This window comes from Chiloscyllium punctatum, chromosome 47 (genome assembly GCF_047496795.1).
Source record: "Chiloscyllium punctatum isolate Juve2018m chromosome 47, sChiPun1.3, whole genome shotgun sequence".
NCBI classification, from domain to species: Eukaryota; Metazoa; Chordata; class Chondrichthyes; order Orectolobiformes; family Hemiscylliidae; genus Chiloscyllium; species Chiloscyllium punctatum.
Genome location: NC_092785.1, coordinates 42,277,430 through 42,283,429, shown reverse-complemented (window position 1 = coordinate 42,283,429; position 6,000 = coordinate 42,277,430). Strand labels below are relative to the sequence as shown.

General features: G+C 49.5%; 2 protein-coding genes across 2 annotated transcripts in view; both read left to right on the top strand.

Moving 5' to 3' along the window:
* Positions 1–6,000, top strand: part of LOC140468612 (uncharacterized) — a 1,157,363-nt gene that overhangs the window by 320,040 nt on the left and 831,323 nt on the right. The window lies entirely within an intron of this gene.
* The window catches only part of LOC140468686 (T-cell surface glycoprotein CD3 zeta chain-like), a 684,153-nt gene that overhangs the window by 575,812 nt on the left and 102,341 nt on the right, over positions 1–6,000 (top strand). The window lies entirely within an intron of this gene.

Sequence of the window (6,000 nt, the reverse complement as noted above, 5' to 3'; positions counted from 1 at the left end):
TCACACACTCACACACACACACACACACTCACACACACACACACTCACACACACACACACACTCACACACACTCACACACACACACTCACACACACACACTCACACACACACTCACACACACACACTCACACTCACACACACACACTCACTCACACACTCTCACACACACACACACACTCTCTCACACACACACACACTCACACACACTCGCAGACACACTCACACACACACACACTCACACTCACACACACACACTCACTCACACACACTCACACACACTCACACACACACTCGGAGGGGATTAATGATGGAGACGCCATTGAGAATCAAGGGGGCAATGGTTCGATTCTCTCTTGTTGGAGACGGTAACCCCCAGGATGTTGATAGTGGGGGGGGGGAAGGGGATTCAGTGATGGTAACACTATTTAACATGAAGGGGGCGGTGGTTAGATTCTCTCTTGTTGGAGACGGTAACCCCCAGGATGTTGATAGTGGGGGGGGGGGCTGGGAATTCAGTGATGGTAACACTATTGAACATGAAGGGGGCGATGGTTCGATTCTCTCTTGTTGGAGCTGCGCATTGCCAGGATCTTTGTTTGGGTGAATGTCCCCTTGCCATTTCCGATCAGTTTAAACCCTGTGCAGGTTTTTGCATCGATCTGGACACAATTAAGTTGGAATAATTAAGGTTTTGCCTGTTTCTGGGTTGCGGTACGCTGAAACCCTGGGGGTTACAATCATACAGGCACCAAGATGGATCATAACTTTAATGGAGGGACGAAGGGTTTAGACTGTGATGTGTCACTGAGCACAGTTTCCATGTCAGTGCAGTTTGGGGAGGGTGCTGTGATAGGGTTTAGACTGTGATGTCTCTCACTGAGCACAGTTTCCATGTCAGTGCAGTTTGGGGAGGGTGCTGTGATGGGGTTTAGACTGTGATGTCTCTCACTGAGCACAGTTTCCATGTCAGTGCAGTTTGGGGAGGGTGCTGTGATAGGGTTTAGACTGTGATGTCTCTCACTGAGCACAGTTTCCATGTCAGTGCAGTTTGGGGAGGGTGCTGTGATGGGGTTTAGACTGTGATGTCTCTCACTGAGCACAGTTTCCATGTCAGTGCAGTTTGGAGAGGGTGCTGTGATAGGGTTTAGACTGTGATGTCTCTCACTGAGCACAGTTTCCATGTCAGTGCAGTTTGGAGAGGGTGCTGTGATAGGGTTTAGACTGTGATGTCTCTCACTGAGCACAGTTTCCATGTCAGTGCAGTTTGGAGAGGGTGCTGTGATAGGGTTTAGACTGTGATGTCTCTCACTGAGCACAGTTTCCATGTCAGTGCAGTTTGGAGAGGGTGCTGTGATAGGGTTTAGACTGTGATGTCTCTCACTGAGCACAGTTTCCATGTCAGTGCAGTTTGGGGAGGGTGCTGTGATAGGGTTTAGACTGTGATGTCTCTCACTGAGCACAGTTTCCATGTCAGTGCAGTTTGGAGAGGGTGCTGTGATAGGGTTTAGACTGTGATGTGTCTCACTGAGCACAGTTTCCATGTCAGTGCAGTTTGGAGAGGGTGCTGTGATAGGGTTTGGACTGTGATGTCTCTCACTGAGCACAGTTTCCATGTCAGTGCAGTTTGGGGAGGGTGCTGTGATAGGGTTTAGACTGTGATGTGTCACTGAGCACAGTTTCCATGTCAGTGCAGTTTGGGGAGGGTGCTGTGATAGGGTTTAGACTGTGATGTCTCTCACTGAGCACAGTTTCCATGTCAGTGCAGTTTGGAGAGGGTGCTGTGATAGGGTTTAGACTGTGATGTCTCTCACTGAGCACAGTTTCCATGTCAGTGCAGTTTGGGGAGGGTGCTGTGATAGGGTTTAGACTGTGATGTCTCTCACTGAGCACAGTTTCCATGTCAGTGCAGTTTGGGGAGGGTGCTGTGATAGGGTTTGGACTGTGATGTCTCTCACTGAGCACAGTTTCCATGTCAGTGCAGTTTGGGGAGGGTGCTGTGATAGGGTTTAGACTGTGATGTCTCTCACTGAGCACAGTTTCCATGTCAGTGCAGTTTGGAGAGGGTGCTGTGATAGGGTTTAGACTGTGATGTCTCTCACTGAGCACAGTTTCCATGTCAGAGCAGTTTGGAGAGGGTGCTGTGATAGGGTTTAGACTGTGATGTCTCTCACTGAGCACAGTTTCCATGTCAGTGCAGTTTGGGAGGGTGCTGTGATAGGGTTTAGACTGTGATGTCTCTCACTGAGCACAGTTTCCATGTCAGTGCAGTTTGGGGAGGGTGCTGTGATAGGGTTTAGACTGTGATGTGTCACTGAGCACCGTTTCCATGTCAGTGCAGTTTGGAGAGGGTGCTGTGATAGGGTTTAGACTGTGATGTCTCACTGAGCACAGTTTCCATGTCAGTGCAGTTTGGAGAGGGTGCTGTGATAGGGTTTAGACTGTGATGTCTCTCACTGAGCACAGTTTCCATGTCAGTGCAGTTTGGAGAGGGTGCTGTGATAGGGTTAAGACTGTGATGTCTATCACTGAGCACAGTTTCCATGTCAGTGCAGTTTGGGGAGGGTGCTGTGATAGGGTTTAGACTGTGATGTCTCTCACTGAGCACAGTTTCCATGTCAGTGCAGTTTGGAGAGGGTGCTGTGATAAGGTTTAGACTGTGATGTCTCTCACTGAGCACAGTTTCCATGTCAGTGCAGTTTCGGGAGGGTGCTGTGATAGGGTTTAGACTGTGATGTCTCTCACTGAGCACAGTTTCCATGTCAGTGCAGTTTGGGGAGGGTGCTGTGATAGGGTTTAGACTGTGATGTCTCTCACTGAGCACAGTTTCCATGTCAGTGCAGTTTGGGGAGGGTGCTGTGATAGGGTTTAGACTGTGATGTCTCTCACTGAGCACAGTTTCCATGTCAGTGCAGTTTGGGGAGGGTGCTGTGATAGGGTTTAGACTGTGATGTCTCTCACTGAGCACAGTTTCCATGTCAGTGCAGTTTGGGGAGGGTGCTGTGATAGGGTTTAGACTGTGATGTCTCTCACTGAGCACAGTTTCCATGTCAGTGCAGTTTGGGGAGGGTGCTGTGATAGGGTTTAGACTGTGATGTGTCACTGAGCACAGTTTCCATGTCAGTGCAGTTTGGGGAGGGTGCTGTGATAGGGTTAAGACTGTGATGTCTATCACTGAGCACAGTTTCCATGTCAGTGCAGTTTGGGGAGGGTGCTGTGATAGGGTTTAGACTGTGATGTGTCACTGAGCACAGTTTCCATGTCAGTGCAGTTTGGAGAGGGTGCTGTGATAAGGTTTAGACTGTGATGTCTCTCACTGAGCACAGTTTCCATGTCAGTGCAGTTTGGAGAGGGTGCTGTGATAAGGTTTAGACTGTGATGTCTCTCACTGAGCACAGTTTCCATGTCAGTGCAGTTTGGGGAGGGTGCTGTGATAGGGTTTAGACTGTGATGTCTCTCACTGAGCACAGTTTCCATGTCAGTGCAGTTTGGAGAGGGTGCTGTGATAGGGTTTAGACTGTGATGTCTCTCACTGAGCACAGTTTCCATGTCAGAGCAGTTTGGAGAGGGTGCTGTGATAGGGTTTAGACTGTGATGTCTCTCACTGAGCACAGTTTCCATGTCAGTGCAGTTTGGGAGGGTGCTGTGATAGGGTTTAGACTGTGATGTCTCTCACTGAGCACAGTTTCCATGTCAGTGCAGTTTGGGGAGGGTGCTGTGATAGGGTTTAGACTGTGATGTGTCACTGAGCACCGTTTCCATGTCAGTGCAGTTTGGAGAGGGTGCTGTGATAGGGTTTAGACTGTGATGTCTCACTGAGCACAGTTTCCATGTCAGTGCAGTTTGGGGAGGGTGCTGTGATAGGGTTTAGACTGTGATGTCTCTCACTGAGCACAGTTTCCATGTCAGTGCAGTTTGGGGAGGGTGCTGTGATAGGGTTTAGACTGTGATGTCTCTCACTGAGCACAGTTTCCATGTCAGTGCAGTTTGGGGAGGGTGCTGTGATAGGGTTTAGACTGTGATGTCTCTCACTGAGCACAGTTTCCATGTCAGTGCAGTTTGGAGAGGGTGCTGTGATAGGGTTTAGACTGTGATGTGTCACTGAGCACAGTTTCCATGTCAGTGCAGTTTGGGGAGGGTGCTGTGATAGGGTTTAGACTGTGATGTGTCACTGAGCACAGTTTCCATGTCAGTGCAGTTTGGGGAGGGTGCTGTGATAGGGTTAAGACTGTGATGTCTATCACTGAGCACAGTTTCCATGTCAGTGCAGTTTGGGGAGGGTGCTGTGATAGGGTTTAGACTGTGATGTGTCACTGAGCACAGTTTCCATGTCAGTGCAGTTTGGAGAGGGTGCTGTGATAAGGTTTAGACTGTGATGTCTCTCACTGAGCACAGTTTCCATGTCAGTGCAGTTTGGGGAGGGTGCTGTGATAGGGTTTAGACTGTGATGTGTCACTGAGCACAGTTTCCATGTCAGTGCAGTTTGGGGAGGGTGCTGTGATAGGGTTTAGACTGTGATGTCTCTCACTGAGCACAGTTTCCATGTCAGTGCAGTTTGGAGAGGGTGCTGTGATAGGGTTTAGACTGTGATGTCTCTCACTGAGCACAGTTTCCATGTCAGTGCAGTTTGGGGAGGGTGCTGTGATAGGGTTTAGACTGTGATGTCTCTCACTGAGCACAGTTTCCATGTCAGTGCAGTTTGGGGAGGGTGCTGTGATAGGGTTTAGACTGTGATGTCTCACTGAGCACAGTTTCCATGTCAGTGCAGTTTGGGGAGGGTGCAGTGATAGGGTTTAGACTGTGATGTCTCTCACTGAGAACAGATTCCATGTCAGTGCAGTTTGGGGAGGGTGCTGTGATAGGGTTTAGACTGTGATGTCTCTCACTGAGCACAGTTTCCATGTCAGTGCAGTTTGGGGAGGGTGCTGTGATAGGGTTTAGACTGTGATGTCTCTCACTGAGCACAGTTTCCATGTCAGTGCAGTTTGGAGAGGGTGCTGTGATAGGGTGTAGACTGTGATGTGTCACTGAGCACAGTTTCCATGTCAGTGCAGTTTGGAGAGGGTGCTGTGATAGGGTTTAGACTGTGATGTCTCTCACTGAGCACAGTTTCCATGTCAGTGCAGTTTGGGGAGGGTGCTGTGATAGGGTTTAGACTGTGATGTCTCACTGAGCACAGTTTCCATGTCAGTGCAGTTTGGAGAGGGTGCTGTGATAGGGTTTAGACTGTGATGCCTCTCACTGAGCACAGTTTCCATGTCAGTGCAGTTTGGGGAGGGTGCTGTGATAGGGTTTAGACTGTGATGTCTCTCACTGAGCACAGTTTCCATGTCAGTGCAGTTTGGGGAGGGTGCTGTGATAGGGTTTAGACTGTGATGTCTCTCACTGAGCACAGTTTCCATGTCAGTGCAGTTTGGGGAGGGTGCTGTGATAGGGTTTAGACTGTGATGTCTCTCACTGAGCACAGTTTCCATGTCAGTGCAGTTTGGGGAGGGTGCTGTGATAGGGTTTAGACTGTGATGTCTCTCACTGAGCACAGTTTCCATGTCAGTGCAGTTTGGGGAGGGTGCTGTGATAGGGTTTAGACTGTGATGTCTCACTGAGCACAGTTTCCATGTCAGTGCAGTTTGGGGAGGGTGCTGTGATAGGGTTTAGACTGTGATGTCTCTCACTGAGCACAGTTTCCATGTCAGTGCAGTTTGGGGAGGGTGCTGTGATAGGGTTTAGACTGTGATGTGTCACTGAGCACAGTTTCCATGTCAGTGCAGTTTGGGGAGGGTGCTGTGATAGGGTTTAGACTGTGATGTCTCTCACTGAGCACAGTTTCCATGTCAGTGCAGTTTGGAGAGGGTGCTGTGATAGGGTTTAGACTGTGATGTCTCTCACTGAGCACAGTTTCCATGTCAGTGCAGTTTGGAGAGGGTGCTGTGATAGGGTTTAGACTGTGATGTCTCACTGAGCACAGTTTCCATGTCAGTGCAGTTTGGAGAGGGTGCTGTGAT